This window comes from Rhipicephalus microplus, chromosome X (assembly GCF_043290135.1).
Source record: "Rhipicephalus microplus isolate Deutch F79 chromosome X, USDA_Rmic, whole genome shotgun sequence".
NCBI lineage: Eukaryota > Metazoa > Arthropoda > Arachnida > Ixodida > Ixodidae > Rhipicephalus > Rhipicephalus microplus.
The window spans coordinates 355,507,335-355,524,480 of record NC_134710.1 but is presented as its reverse complement, the minus strand read 5'-3'; the positions used below and the strand labels follow the sequence as shown (position 1 = coordinate 355,524,480).

The 17,146-nt window shown below is 43.9% G+C and overlaps 1 protein-coding gene across 2 annotated transcripts in view; it reads right to left on the bottom strand.

Annotated features, from left to right (window-relative positions):
* Positions 1-11,663, bottom strand: part of LOC119161142 (SH2 domain-containing protein 4A) — a 417,994-nt gene extending 406,331 nt beyond the window's left edge. For both annotated transcript variants that reach the window (XM_037413493.2, XM_075879855.1), the window contains exon 1: positions 11,385-11,663. The gene's annotated coding sequence lies outside the window, so the exon portion shown is untranslated. The remainder of the gene's footprint in view (positions 1-11,384) is intronic.
* Positions 11,664-17,146: the final 5,483 nt, after the last annotated feature.

Here is a 17,146-nt window from a genome sequence, read left to right as displayed (position 1 = left end):
CCCTGTAGCTCCTCTCGCAGTATGCGTTAGAGTGACAGGTTAAGCACATGTAGGAAGTTATCCTGTATATACAGGGTGTTCCAGCTAACAGCTAATTTGGACCAAGATATAAAGAAAGTATGCGGACAATGAAAGTTTTATCTGCTGTATATTAGGCGTAGGGGTATTTAGAAGATGTATTTGTCTCGCGACTAAGCGCAAATATTTAACTTTAATTATATAACTTGCTTATTTTTGCTCGAATCATTAAAATATTGACTTAATGTTGTGCATCGCCTCGAGTAACCCCAGAATCAATTATTTGTTTTTTGCTGAACTGTACCTCGTTGTTTTTTTTTTCCGAGAAAAAGCAAAAGCGCACGACGCACGCGAGATAAAATCGACGCGCGTTCGTGCGACGCAACTTTAGTGCTCCCAAGCGATCTTTAGTTCATACACGGCTGCGTTCGTTTGTCACCGCATTGCACAAGGCTTCACGCTCGAAAATGGACGCACTTGCAGCGTCTTTTGACGCACTTCTATCAAACAGCGTGTGGCCTTGTACAATGAACGAACGCAGCCATGTATGAACTAAAGAACGCTTGGAAGGGCTGAAATATAGCGGCGCGTGAGCGCATGTCTATCCTATATTTTGTGTGTTTTTTTCTTTGAAAAAGCCATGAGGCAGATTTCAGCAAAAAATAAATGCTTGATTCTGGGGTTATTTGGGGTAAGATACAACATGAAGACAATATGATTGGTTTAGCATTTATACGGCGTCACGAGGATAGCTTGAGCGAACATGCGACATTTGACAACGACAACGACAGCGCGTGGATATACCAGCGTCATCACAAGCTACACTCAGCGGGCTGTAAACACAAACCGTCTGTTCCCAAGCCCAACATCTCCAACAAACTCACTTGCCTGCTTTTTCGCCAACGTCGTCGCTAATGTAAACAGCAGAGCAGCGGCCTCGAACGCCCTCAAGGAGCGCACGTTAAGCGGTCACACTTTATCGCTGCAGAACAAGCGCGCACCTTATCTAACATTTCTGTGTGCTCAAGGAAAGTGCACACCTCATGAACAACGATTCCTACAAAGTTTTCTTCCGTCTTTCCACCTTGCAGGTGACCCATGCAATGCGGCTACACTAGGCCTTGGAAGCCACGATGGATGGTTGCTGGGAAGAGGCACCACGTATGTGCATCGGCCACCTAAAACCTTGACTGGGCTGTATACCTATAATCACGCTTGGATAATAAAGGCGACGTATAAATAGCTATAGTATATTTGTAGCCATATATAGCATAGTTGCTTCATTTTACGGGGTGTTTCAAGAAATGTGTCCAATATTGTTTAAAAATAATCCAAAGACGCTATATGCTCACTGTCTTCACAGTAGTTTTTTTTTTTTTGTATAGTGGCAGGCATCTTAAGAGGGTTGAAGACATCATCTGCAACAGTAATAAGAGTGTTAAATAATTAACTTTAAAATCAGTGGAGGTAGGCAGTTAAATGAAAGAGAGAATTGAAGACCTTGATACGAAGCTCCCATTGCCACTTTGAGATTTCGCAAAAGCGGCCTCTAGTAAAAACTATGGATTGTCTAAAGGGAACCCTGATGTGATGCGAAGCTGCGGAGGTGCGCACGGCGTTAACCTGGTTTAAACGGGTGTCGGCGCGGGTTCTGGAAAAACGGTTTGAAGCAAAACTCTGTGTAGCGTCAGTGTCACCCGAGCGCCGTCTTTATTCTCGAACGCGACCAGCGTTCTTGACTCGCACCTCGTCGGTGTCGTTGGTCTTCCACTGCGTACGTTTACGTTAGGCTTGCGGCTCACGCCTCATCGGTGTTCTAGGCGCGACGTCGCCATATCGGCTACGCTAACCCGCAACGCCGGCCACGGCCGGGAAAGGTACGCGCACACTATATAGCTGGAAGCATGCCCCGGCGGTGTCCCGCCTGTCGGCGTGATCGCGCGGCAAGCAGTGGCTTGCTGTCCACATTGCCGGCACCGCGGGACCACGGTCGGGCTAGACGACAGCGAGCGCGCGTAGCGCCTACCCAGCGCTTTTTCTCGCCGACAGATGGAGAGAGTTGGCACGGGTGAGGAGATGATGCCGACGTAAGGAGTGGGCTCGAGCGTAGCTAGTGGTGGAGAGGGTGAAGCGAGAGAGATGACACGCGGCGACAGGCTAGGGAGAGATCGACGTCATGCGCGCGCACTGCGAGGGTACGCGTGGCCTATTTGGCACCGCCCTGGTGCGGAGGGACAACGTCACACAGGCTAGTCAAAGAGCTGCTTCACATCTAATAACTAAAACATAATAAAATTCTCGTAAATTATGCGGCAAAACCGAAACCACAGGACCGACTAGCGCAACAAGCAGACGACTACAATGACGTCACGGTAAAAAACAGCGGTTACAGGGTTGCAGTTTTCCCCCGTTCGTTAACGTATGTGCGTCATGCGTGCTGTAATTACAAGCGCAGCCCACACGCCCACACTTCAAAGTCGGTTGATGGTTGATATAACAACGCTCCCTTATTTCAGTTGCGCTCATTCCCGTTTAGGTTTCGGTTTCACCGCAGAATTAGAGAGAATTTCATTATTTCGCAGTTATTACTAGAGGCCACGATTCCAAAACCTCAAAGCGGCAATCGGTTGTTCGCATGAAAAACTTCAACTGTCCCATTTAACTTAACGGCCTAACTTCACAAACTAAAGAAGTTAATTATTTAAAATTTCCTATTTACTGTTACTGATGACGTATTCAAGCATTTTAAGATGCCTGCCGCTACAGAAAAAGCATGGTGTGGGAGCGGGCTAGTTGTAGTCTATGTCTTAAACAGTATATGACGCACCTTTGAGCTGTGGTCCAAGTTACGTCGGACAGTCAGGCAGATGCCTCAATGTGAGATTACTTGAACATAACCAGAAAGTGAAAAAGGGATCTGATGGTGTCCTGGTGACTCATTACGCAAAATGCAAGTGCAAACCAATGTTTGATAAAACAACTGTGTTGGCTACTCACTCAAATGATATAGTAAGACTCATCATTTAGGCGGCGGTGATAGAAAATTGAAGTTGCGTCAGCAAGCCATCCATAGCACTAACAAAAATAACAAACAAAAAAGAACTAGGCACCTTGAATTGAACGGCACGTGGTTTTTCCATGTAGTTTCACTGCTGTTTGTTTTTTTTACATTCATTGATTTGATTGTGATGTCATGTGACAGATATATATTCTTGGTCGTTTGCAATAAAAATTTAGTTGGAAGTTAGCGCTTGTCTTCGTTGTTCTCGTAGTCCATGGTTACCATTTTTGTGCGTCAGCTATTTAAGACAGAAAAATCAACTGTCATGACATCGAGAAAATTGCGTCTTTTGATGAGTTATAAAGAATACTAGACACACTTCTTCAAACACCTCTATATACTAGCTTCAAGGGGGCGGTAAAAGTTACATTAAAGCACTTTAGACAAATAACATTAATCCGCTACTGCATATTCGTTACTCCGCATTTACGTCAATTATTAGACAGGAAACTGTAGCATAAAGTTCATTTTATCAATTTCGCGTTTCAGAGACAGCGAAAAAGGGTGGTGTGGGGCCAGCAATATCAATGCAACTTCTTGTATATTTTGTGGTGAGATAGTGATCGCATTTATATGATGATTTACCAACGTAGTAGTTCAACTGATTGCCTTTCTTTGTCCATGTTTTTTTTTCAAGCGGCACCAGTAGCTCAGCCAGAATTTTTTTGAAGAGTAGAGGGGTGGGGGGGGGGGGGAGGCTTTAAGCCATAGAGTTTCATACAATAATACCTAGAGAGGAATCTGGCACTGCTATCGTGTACCCTCATGGGAATTATGGGAAGTACAGTCTTCGGATTGGAACCCGCTAGCCAGTGAACTGTACACGGATCTTTTTTTTTTTTGCAGTTTCAGTTTTGTTATTCGCCTAGAGCGGGTAGTGGGGTGGGTGCAAAGGACTGAAGCTGCGCCTTTGTTGTTCAAAGAAGCTGAAAACTGCTAGGCCTTTCAATTTACTGCAACGCTGGAGCTGTATAAGTCGTGCTTGACAGTTTAAGCGAAGCGTCGTCCACTCACCGCTGCGCATAGATGTAGCGTTCCATGCCAGTGCAGGATATTACATCGAATTCACGTTTGTTGTTAGTGTGTCTTGCTAAAACTCGTTGAAATCAACTGCAAAACGACGGCAACGTAAAGTAGACGCACCGCCACGCTCTCCTGACTCGACTTCACAACAAAACGAGAGGTGCGTTGGGGGCAGACCACTTGAACAGACGCACCTAGCATCATAGCAGACAAAAAGTTAAGCGTTTTTCACTTAAAACTGTGTTGTTATTTCCATAAATAGATATAGCGTACTTTCGAGGGCAAACCAAGAATGTTTGTTTAGAAATGTTGTAAATAATACTTCATTACATTTTGATGCCAAATTTGAAACGCAATGGCAGAGCAGTTCGTACCCTGGTGGTTAAATTTGTCCATGTTTCATTTCTACTACCTAGTCACAAGAACCGTTTTCAATAAAGATTGTGTACAAAAAAAATGAAGCAAGTTTCAATTTAATATGACTTCATATTACTTTGTTTACACTCGGCAAAAAAGCGTCACGAATCTCAAGAACGTGATCCACCCGAAGCAGATCCGAAGCCTGTACTTTCTATCATTCCCACGCGGGTACAAGCGCCGCTGAAGGAGCCCGCGTAGACACTAGCGCCAGATTCCACTCTAGATATTATTGTATGAAACTCTATGTTTAAGCATATACTTCATGTATCTTTGTGCTTCCGTTTGTATGTGTGCCAGTCTATACACAAACACGCAAAATTGAAATTTTTTCATGGGGAGGGGGCTATCGACCCCCAACGCTCCTCCCTCTGGCTACGACATTGGCAGTGACTCAGCTAAATAAAGCTTTCACACAGAATCCAGGCGTTGACAGTTCAATGCCGTTACGCAAGCAGTGCCGTCTGGCTCAATTTACGAGTATATCGCGATTAAGGGTTCAATAACGAGACTTCGGTTAAGAACAGTAAGGTCAGATACATAAACGCCACAAACCCTAAGCTCCGAATTCCTTGCCTTTCTCGATCAAGCTGACCTGGACGCCAAAAAGCCTGCAGGGCCAGGGCCGGCGCGTGAAAATGGCAAGTCAAGTCTAGTACTACGCGCACGCATACCCGACTCGTAGAACAGTTATGCCGTTGAATGTTATTGCCCCTTAAACTTCCTACTCCGCCTATTTTCTTTCACACCAAACAGCGGCGGCTTCAGTGACGTTCGTTAGCGGGAGGTATACAAATTGTAATAATAAATCTGGGGTCTAAGGTTCCAGAACCAGGTATACAAGTAACTAAGCTCAAATCAATGGAGTTTAAAGATACTATGGATCTTGGTTGCAACGCGCCATGTGCGCGATTTTGCGTACATGAAAGTCACAGGTGCGGATAATATAGGCTGACGGTGGCATAGTGTGCGTGACTGTCCTATTAAGAGCTAAGTCGCGTGTAGAGGCTCACCATTAGACCACCTAGAAGGGGGAAGGAGGAAGATACTCTTAGCGACGGGTGGCTGGCTGCTCTTTCGCACCGCCGCATAGAGATGCAGGAAATTCGGGCGTCGTGCCAATGATATCAAGCTGTGAGTAAAAAATGGCAGATGTTCGCGTGGATATCGGCTGCTATAGCCAAGAGAATTTCAGCGCTTGTACATGGTGGCCATATCTATTCGCCGTGTACTGCGAGAACACGTGAGACAAACAACCCCGATAGTGTTCGGCCTGTCCTTATCGCGTCCTCACGTTCATTTGACATCAGCTGTCACGTCGCCAGACTTGCAGCCCCTGCATGTGCTGACTGTGCCGACAGGTGATAACTTCGTCTGTTATTTGGTACCGCGCTCACGAAGACGAGGACAGGTGGCCAAAGTATGAACTTAAGTATAAGAAATAACAAATGAACTACACACGCGCTGCTAACTTTGCCGCTTGTTCTAAACGCAGGTGCGAGATCTAAAAAAAAAAAGATAATTGAAAGCGAGACAGGAGATGACCAGGTGAGAACCATAGAACACATGTCTTCATAAAATCGAATCAAACAATGCTCCAGAATGACACGAAATAATGAGGGTTGTAGAAAAGTTACTGAGTAGGCACGTGGTAAAGATCAATCGCCGTATATGACGCGCACAAAATGGCTAATTCAATTACGTAATAAGAAAGGATATGAGACTGGCGTTCCTCCTGTGTTCTTTGCTAATGATGGTCGAGAATTAGAGCTGTAATTTTCTCGTATGTCGGAGTTACCTTCAACAATAACAGTGCAAACCGCGCGTAATCATGTTTGGTGCGGAGAGCACCGCGCATGCAAATCACGTGTGACCAGTACAGTAAAATCTACATTACAGGCGCTATAAAAAGAGCTATGAACTCGCAGGTCTAAACACTGCAATTTCAATATGGCTCTTTACGGTCGTCTCTCCCGAAACTTCCGACGATTCTGTCCGCAGTGAACATCAACAATTCATTAATGCGTTCTTCTTTTATCTGCATGTTTGCCTATATGAATTAGTGGTAATTCTTTGCAGACTTCAATATTTCATTGGCATCGTTACTGCTGAAAGGTGATGGGCGTCGCTTGTCGTCCACATGTACGCTTTGCCCCATTGATTACCTGCTGTACAGGTACCGAATCGAGCTCGACAGGCTTACAGTAATTCATAATCAAATAATTGAAGCAGTTTTTTTGTACCATGCTATCAGCCTCCCGTCAAACGAATGAAGAAACGCCGCGACGAATGGTCACTGCAAGAAAAAAAATCTTGCTACTATTATTTAAAAAGAGCACCAAAAAGGCCAGAAGGAGATCAACGTTAGACATTCATCAGCGGCGCTGACCTTCCATATTTTGTTTGCTGAACCATCGCATCGGTTGGTTGAATCCGGTGAGCATCCCGCGTAGTTGAATTACATGTTTTCACGGACTTGTCTTTATTGAGTTTATAAGAATTCTTAATAGCGGTGGCCACGAATGCGCAACTCCACGAATATCGTGTTAGCATTCGTGGAGCCGCGTGACACTGAGTTGCTCATTCTTTTTGGGACAGGCGGACTGACCCTAGTGGACATTGATCGATAATGTCCGCTTTAAATACACGTTCGAACAAAGCCAAGAGTAGTAAATAAAATGACGTTAAGCTAATAGGTGTACCGGCTTAAAATGAAGACTCGACGAGAAGGCATACATATAAGCGTGCTCGTTTACGTTTTGTCTTACAGTGAGAACATCAGACGACTGGAGCGACGTCGGGGCCCCGGACATGCTCCTTCTGGTTCCATATAGAGTTAGTACTTCGTCACTTCATCTGTCATCATTACCGTCCTCGCTACACCACACGACGTTGATTAAGCACTTAAACCACTCGATCAATACTTACTCGGAAAAGATGATTGCGCACTGCGAGTCTGCCACTTACAGGGCCTTTGGCACCACCTACCACTGTTCATTGCTATTGACGGCAACGCAACGACGAGAGCACAGTTTCAGCCACATATGGCGCATCGTATCGTAACGTACCATAATGTAACGATCCGGGCCGATCGCTATACCGGTTTGGGTTCATTGATGAGCAAAACGAAGCTGTGTCTTGCGTTTCAACCTATTGATATTTGACTATGCCACCCTGCACGCAGTTAAACGGCTGGTTTTTTATACATGCATGGTCTTCAATCATCGTACCTGCCGCTGGGACTGCCGTTAGACTTCGCCAATTCGTCGGCTTACGTACTGAAACCAAGTTTCTTGTCATAAAGGCAGTGATATTAAGTGAGCATTGTTGTACACGCTGCTGCAACTCTCCAAACAGCTAGCGCAGATAAGCGTTCGTAGACGCCCATAGTTTATACCAATGCAATCTATCCCAGCTTCTTCAATGTACACACATGCGCAAGGCAGCTTACCGAATCACCTTATGTTGACTTTGCTAGAACTCTACACCTCTTGTTTTTTTTTCGGTATGAGTACTGAGCGAACCCTTTTGTTCCTCTTGGCGTTGTGTTTACATTACGGCATCTGAAGTATCAGACTTTAATCTATCTCAGACATGCAAGCAGAGCCAGTAAAAGAGAGATAATATAAGCACCGTGAAAATTGCGCATTTAAAGAGAACGAGGGTGCTGCGCTGATAAAGCTGCTTACGCCGAGCCAATTTCAGTTCATTAATTTCACTGCATTTAGTCCGAGAGCAGACCCCACTGTGGTCGTCTAATGGCTAAGATACTAGGCTGCTCACCCGCAGGTGGTGGGATCGAATCCCGGTTTCAGTGGCTGCATTTGCGATCGAGGCGAAAATTCTGTAGGCCCGCGTGCTCAGATTTGGGTGCACGTTAAAGAACCCCAGGTGGTCCAAATTTCCGGAGCCCTCCACTATGGCGTCTGTCATAATAATATGGTGTGTTTGGGACGTTAAACCCCATATATCAATCAAATCAATCAGTCCGAGAGCACCATTGTAGGTGAGGCGTGCGTGTTGAAAACACACAGAATGATTACCACAAGGACACATCTTAGCGCACAGATGTTCGACGTTAAATAGCATAAGTAAACAATGCAGGTACATCTCAAGACATAAACACATGAAAAAAAAGTAAAAAAAAAGAATGTATATAGGGTGAATCGGCAATGCCACAAATACCCCCATGTAAGAAAGTGAGCAAGTAGACATTACGAAAGGGCTATAAATTATTGTTGATCCACAATTCTATATATAAAGCTCTGCCGCATTCCATATATAACCATTGCTAGGCATCTTTCTCTTATACCAAAGAAGAAAAAAGTAACACGTGGCTCATTACGGTGAAGTGCGTGCGTGCTGCTTTGTTTTCTTTCTTTTTTTTTTGCATGCGGGACAGATACTGACAGCTGTGACCTATATATACAGGCAAATGAAACCACAATGCCAGATATCGTTTTGTTTGCAACGAAAACGAGTTCGAACCAGTCCCATTCATAACGAAAGCAAACTTTAGCCTTAAACTGGTTATCTTCTTGTTCAAACATTTTTGCTTGTTTACGCTAAAAAAAAAAAGGAGTATGTTACGTTCTCCATTTTGTTTTGCACATGTCGAATTCACTGTGAATTGTGGTCAGTTATGATGGCCGCAACTCGCATATGCGACAAGAAAGCGCTGTCAGCTTATCGTTAGCTTTCACGTAACACACGAGCTCATATTGACTTTCTGTCACGCTGGCCGCTGTCGGGCTGTTTGCTGCCCGACAGTAAAATATTTTTTGCCTTTTTTTACTGTGAAAAAATATTTTTTTTGACAGTAAAATATTGTTTGCTGCTATACAGTAAAATATTTGTTAGGCTAGATATAGCAACACGAAACAATACCCGACGTTGCAGAACTTTACTGTTCACGTGCAACTCCTAACCTTGCAGCAAACTGAGACGGATCCTTGCTTCTCAGTCATAATACCATGCAGCTGTATTTGTTCGGTTGTTAAAGAATTTCGCTAAGGTTCATCTTTGCAATGGTTGTATAGGTGAAGTGACATCTCATTCTTAAGCTTGAAATAAACGCATGTACCGCCAACAGTTGCCCATCAGGCTACCTTATTCACCGTTAAAGGCCATCACTTTGCAAAGACATGGTTAAACCTTGAAAAAAAAAGCGCGTTAGTCGTTTGGTATGCGATAGCGATGGAGCGGAGCCCGGGATTACGGAGCCCGTGAATGAATTTCTAATTATTATGCCTAGAAAAGCGTCTCATGAAGAGAAACAAGTTCACACGTTTTCCTCCATGAGCACACATATTCTCAGTACGTGGTATAAATAACTACAAACGTCCCCGTCGACCTGGCTATAGCGATATAAAATGCAAGGTTCGCGGAGGTGTGGCAACTCTTACAGCGTCGTTGCGTTTTGTTGCTGTTTCCATTAGCTACCCTTTCAAAACAAGGTAAAAAGGTTGCAAATATACGGCTTCCCGAAAAAAGGACAGCGAGAAATAAAGTATCAATGAAGAAAAAAATAAATGGGGGATCAATTGAGCTGTAACTGTTATTTTCGGGCCATATATTAGCGCGTTCATTCCTGCCTTGAAACATCCATATTTGTTTTTGTTTTTCTCGTCCCCGCGTGGTTCATCCCGCATCGCAGACGACCCGCACGGCCTATATGACCTATATAACCCCATCCGTCACTAGACTACAAGACAGATAAAAAAATGGCAGATCCCACCTACAGTGAGAATCAATAATATGCGCGGCCCGAATAAGCAAGGTTGATATGTTACTATAAAATCAGGACAACGTTACGAGGCAGACGTACATTATGCCGTACGTGACTTCTATCTCGTTATTATCATATTTGCGCCTGGCATTTGTGTTCATCGTTCATTCACGTCACGTAATACCAAATTTCATATATGTGAAGCTAGCGAAACGACCACGAGCGCATCATGAGCCTGGTATGTAGTCATGTTCTTACATGGCACGAATGTAATGATTATCATGTTTGCACTAGTCATATACCTTTGCCATCCATTCACGTCACGAATTGCCTGATTTGATATATGTGAAGCTAGCGAAACAACCGCGAGTGCATCATGAGCGTGGGATGTAGTCATGTTCTTACATGACACGCAAGTGATGAATATTTATGTTTGCATCACTCACATACCTTCATCATCCATCCACGCCACGTAATACGAATTCGTCATATGTGAAGCTAGCGAAACGACCGCGAGCGCATCATGAGCGTTGCATGTAGTCTTGTTCTTACATTACATGAGTATACATGCAACGCTCATGATGCACTCGCGTGTTCTTACATGACACGCAAGTCATGAATATCATGTTTGCACTACTTATAAACCTTCATCCATTCACGTCCCGTAATACCGATTTCGGTATATGTAAAGCTAGCGAAACGACCGCGAGCGCATCATGAGCGTGTTGTGTAGTCATGTCCTGACATGACACACATGTCATGATTTCCACGTGAGGGCCTGTCACTTATGTTTGCCATGCAGTCATGCCCTACCATGGCAGTTTTGAAATACGTCATGTGAACTAAACCACCACAAAAGCAGCAATACCATGACATGTAAATCATAACATTCATGGCATACATGTCATGATTTTCACTTTATGACTAGTCATTATCTGTCATAGATAGATAGATAGATAGATAGATAGATAGATAGATAGATAGATAGATAGATAGATAGATAGATAGATAGATAGATAGATAGATAGATAGATACGGTCGAACTCACCGAAGTTCGCTAAATGCTTCGCATTTTAAATAATGGAGAATAGGTATAAGAGGAGGAGTTGGAAGAATGACGTCAACATTCTTCCTCACCTTTAGCTGCCCCGATGGTCACGTAGATATGCAGCTGTGGATGTTTTCGGTGGTATCCGATTTGGCTGGCGCGAAAACAGTAGTGCGAAATAGAGACGCCGAGGCTACTCTGTTCCGAGGTCAGGCTGCTTGGGGAAGCCAGTTGTAGCCAAAGTCGAGGCGCTTTCGCTGCCAGGCAGAGGGATCGGATCCTCGTCAGCAGCGGATAGGATGCAGACGACGACACCCCCAGAGGCTTCACGCGAGCCAGACGGGCCAGACAGACAAGGCGAGCGAGGCGCGCGGCGAAATGAAAGCGACTGGGCGATAGGCGTGCAAGGCAAACTGCGGCGGTTGCCGCCGCTACTCCTGACCCTCCCCGGCGGCACTCCAGCCCCCTCCCTCGCCTGTCATCGTTCGTTGAATCACTACAAGCAGAGGATGAAGAGGAGGAAGGTGTGCAGTGAGATAGCTCGGTCACATTAGAGAGGTGGGGGTGGCAGTGCTGTTGTGTTACTTTTCGAGCTCACCTCCCTTCTCCTCCGGCCAGCGCGCATGCGCAGTCGCAGTAAAGCGTAACGTTACGCTCCCCGCCGCCGTACGGTCTGGCACTCAACTATAAGCTACACAGAAGCGGACGTGCGCGGATGCGCTCTACGTAAGCAAGAAGAGCGCGTTCGAGAGAAAGATACAGCAAAATACAAAAAGACATGGACACATGGCTCCACAGCGCAGCCGACGCGGGACGTGTGAGCGGACTGCTGCGGCGGCAGCTGCCGTGTCCATCTGAATGGGCGTTACGCCTCGGAACAGTAAAGCACGCCCCGCTCGAGACAGGAAACAGATGAGGCGCCGCCGAAAATGCAATACCGTGCAACAGTTTGGGGACAAATGGAGGCGAGGCGCGGCGCGCAAATAAACGACCTCATAAGCCGGGGCGAACGCGTGGGCGAGCTGCGGAGGTAAGCGCCACCGTGTGTTTCAGTGAAACTGAGAAAGTGCACTTTTTTTTTACTTTGTTCTTGATTTGGGATACTCGAGGTGGGAAAAAAGAAATGGAATAGCCGAGCGATGCAAGCGTTCTCTGGAGGAAGTGGAGGACGAGATGAAGCAAGGACCGAGGTACGAGCCACCCAATTTGCTACCCAACTCTGGTGGAACGAGGCTAATGGATAACGACAAAGAATCGAGAAAAAAGTCGGGAAATGTTATCAACACGTTCGGCCATTCGTTGCTCCTTCAATTGATTACTGATCAATAACGTCGCAGATAGATTACAGATAAAGAGAAAGAGGAACGAAGAAATGCATCATCAGATGCTATGAGAACCCTGAAATAATTCGCGTAACTGTATATACATACTGGTAAAAGGCGCGACCCTATAAAACGCGGAATAAATAAATAAATAAATAAATAAACAAATAGATAAATAAATAAATAAATAAATAACATTTATAGCTTGTGAACAAGGCTCTTGCCAGCGGAATAGCTGAAATTGTAGGGCGAGTATTTTACATCCTTGTTTTATTTTTGATTTGTAAGGGGGTCATATGCAAGGACAACATGACTCAGTAAGCGTGTCATAATCACCGAGACCCTCAGTACAGTAGTCTATTTGTCGCTTTTCTAGTCCAAAAAAAGATGTTACAATAGCACGGAATCAAATTCGTTCGACGCACGTCCGTTTAGTACCAGTCTTGAGACTAACTTCTGAGATATACACCCTCAAGCTTCGTCGCAAAATGAGCACTTTTGTGTAAATTGTACCTTTAACCCGAGTTATGCGAACTTTGTCGTGGTGGTCACCTCACTGCCCCAGTCCTTACATGTACAGTTGGCAATATGTACCTGAAAAGCATACTAGCGATCAGGGCTAGCTGTATATTGAAATGTATTTTACAATTTTTTTTAAACTACTGTGCAATGCCACTGCTTGGCATGTTGAGATTGTGACCTGTAGATTCTATTATGGAATACGGCTGTAATTTCCAGTGTTCCTACTCTGTTTGTCAGATCATTTTTTTTTGTCCACAACGCACACATACATATCCTCGCTGGCTGCATCCGAAGTCGTCAGCAAGCTTAACTAGCACGTTCCGCAGCGTGTCCTGAAACAGTTTGATGGACGTTAGCGCCGTGTAACTTGGGGTTCTATTGCCGAGGTGTTAGCCATGCATGGCAACATAATCTTCAACAAGCTTAACACGAACGCTCCAACGCGTGACCTGCACTACTTGGACTGACGCCAGACGCAAAGCGCTGGGTGCTGTTGTCGAGATAATACCTCGGAACGTTTGTATAGTATGTTTGCATGCATGAATAACATCTCGGACGCAGAGACCAAAGCTACGCGGCGCTACCGTCAATCAAACTCTTTGAAGACATGTTGCGAAGCGTTCGTGTTAAGCTTGCTGACGACTGTATACTATCCAAGCATACCTAGGTATGATCTCAGCAACAGCGCCCAGTGCTTCACGGCTGGCATTAGTCAAACTAGTCCAAGACACACGTCGAAGCGTTGGTGTTAAACTTGCTGATTACTGTATTTATTTATTTTATTGATTTATTTTACCCTAAGGGTACACAGTACATTTCAGAGGGGAAGGGCATGCACAACAATGAAAAAAAAAACAAGGAATACAAAGCAAATGGCATAAAAATGTTGTCACTAATTGGGGTAAAAAGATTATTACTCCTAACTCACATCATAATAAAGCAAATGAGAACACTAATTTTATTTTTATTACATGGTGAAGGCTCAAAGCATTACAAACAAACTGTTACACAAACATACAGGGGGTAATTAGGTAATCATTGTTTTAAGGACATTCTTAAATTGAATGGGTTCATTGATGCTTGTTATTGATGCAGGCAGGGAATTCCATGCATCACAAGTTCTTGGGAGATATGATTGGGCATATGTTACTGTGTTGCAATGGAGGACTGTGACTTCTTGTTGGTGATTACGGCGAAGAGAAATGAAGGGAGCAGCTTGGATTAAACGGGAACGGAGTTTCGAATTATGATAGAATATTTTATGAAACAGGCAAATGCGAGTGCGCTTTCGGCGGGTAACTAGTGGGATGAGGTTTAGAGACGCCTTCATTTGAGTGACACTAGCTGAACGATGGTAGTTAGCCAAAATGAAACGAGCTGCACGATTTTGAACGGATTCCAACATGTGTGATAATGTTACCTGACCGGAGTCCCAAACAGATGAAGCGTATTCCATTTGAGGACGGGCGTATGTGGTATATAGTAATAACTTTAGTGACGATGGAGCAAGAAAGAAGTTTCTTCGAAGGTAACCCAGTGTTTTATTAGCTTTGGACGCTATATGTTCTGTATGTAATTTCCAGGACAAAGTGTTAGTTATGTGGACGCTTAGGTACCGGTAAGATGTTACAGTTTCAAGGGGGTGACTGTGAAGAAAGTAGGTTGGACAAGTTGTACTCGACCGAGAAATTCTCATAGACTTGCGTTTTTGAGTGTTTAGTTCCATTTTCCAAATATGACACCAATGAAGTATGTTATTGAGATCAGCCTGCAGAGAATGAATATCATTGTCATTAGATATTTTACGGTAAATCACACAGTCGTCAGCGAACAAACAAATTTTGGATGCAATAGTAGAATGTAAGTCATTTATATGGATTAGGAATAGAAGGGGGCCAAGTACTGATCCTTGAGGAACCCCAGAATCAACCGGTGCAGGGGAAGAATTAACATCGTTAGTGCTGACAAATTGAACACGAGAAGAAAGGAATGCACGAATCCAGTTAAAAACTGCAGGGTCGATTTTTAGAACACTTAGTTTAAATAAGAGCAGGGAACGGTTGACTTTATCAAACGCTTTAGCAAAGTCAAGAAATATACAGTCAGTTAAAGGAGCAAAGTCCAAAGAAAAATGCAAATCATTAGTAAAAGAAATTAGTTGAGTATCACAAGAAAAAATATTTCGAAAGCCATGCTGATTTGAAGAGAAGAAGCTATTATCCTCTAAAAATTAACAAGATGAGAAAATATTATATGTTCCATTATTTTGCATGGTACACATGTGAGAGATATAGGACGATAGTTAGATGGACTATGTTTATCACCGCCTTTATGTACGGGAATAATGGCAGCAGTTCTCCAGTCTTCAGGTAGTACACCATCATGATACGATTGTGAAAATATGCATTTAAGGATGATGGAACTGTATTCTTTAGTATTCTTTAAAAATCTACTATTAATTGCATCAATACCGTGAGAAGACGTTAGTTTCAGGTTGTCGATAATCGTGACGATGCCATGCGAGTCAAATGTGATGGGATTCATCGCAAAATGATTTTAAGACTGAAGCTGAGGACGTTGGGTATAATTAGATGAAGAAAACGACTTAATGAATGTATAATTTAGCACAGTAGAACAAAGATGGTCGGGAACAGGATCGCCGGTGGGTGTAATCAATGATACTTTTTTGGTGCTAAGTGATTTCATTATACCCCAAAAACGTTTAGGGTTAGTCTTCAGGATATTCGGCAGGTTACATTGAGGAACGAAGATTTAGTATCCTTTTGTGCTCGCGAATATGCTAAAGAGGCTATCTTGTACTTTGTCCAGTTGGCCGGTTTAAGTGAATACTTAGCGATTCTAAAAAGTCTTTTTTTTTTCCTGTTAGAAAGTTGGTTTAAGTATCTGTTATATCATGGACCTTGGTTATTGGAGTACACCCGGCGAAGAGGGATATGGAGATGAATTAGTTCAGACACTTTATTACGGAACAAACACCAATTAGTTTCTACTGAGCGCCCAAGATAACCTGGTAAAAAAATGTCTAAAAAGGAGCACAGTTCATAATTAATGGCTAGATAGTTACCCTTGTTGTAGTCTCTGATGTTCTTGGACTGTTTTACTGATGGTGCATGCGACAAATCGAATGTGAAATGCAAATTATGGTCGCTCAGGCCAGGCATGTACAATACGGGTGACGTGACAGTCTCTGACGACGTTAGTACTAGGTCTATAAGGGAAGAAGAAGTTTGAGTGACACGTGTGGGTAAGGGGACGATTTGTGTTAAACCAAAATCCATGCAGGTGGTGATAAACTGGTTCGCCTCAGTTGTCGGTGGGTTGGTAAGTGGGCATGTGTGCAACCAATCAATATTCGGGGGCGTCTCTCATAATCATATGGTGGTTTTGGGACGTTAAACCCCACAAATCAATCATCAACCAATCAATATTCGGGTAGTTGAAGTCCCCCATTTGTATGAGTTGTGCATTGGGATAACGAACCATGACTTGATTTAGGCAGTCATGCAAGCTATCACAAAATGACGCATCGCTTGATGGGGAGCGATAGCAGACCCCAACAATAACTTTTTTGAAGTTTACATTCAAGCAGCACCACAGAGATTCAATGTTCGAAATAATTGGTATGCAATAGGAACCAAAACGCTCGTCCACGGCCAGCAAAACTCCATCCCCCATTCTGTCAGATCGGTCACTGCGGTAGACTACATACCTTTTTTCACAATGAAACAATTCAGTGTTAGATATCTTGCTGCTAAGCCATGTTTCAGTTAGTGCGATGAGATCGGCTTTCATATCGTTAATATCTGTACATAACTCATCCTTTTTGCGGTAGATACTACGAATGTTAGTATATAAAATAGAAAATTCTAATCTCGAGTGGGTAGCACCGTTTCCCCTCCCGTGTCCCTAGCGATCTTCATGCTGAAGAAGGCGGCCAGAGCGGAGTGCTAAAGAGGATGTACCATGCGAATTCGATGCAACTTTCG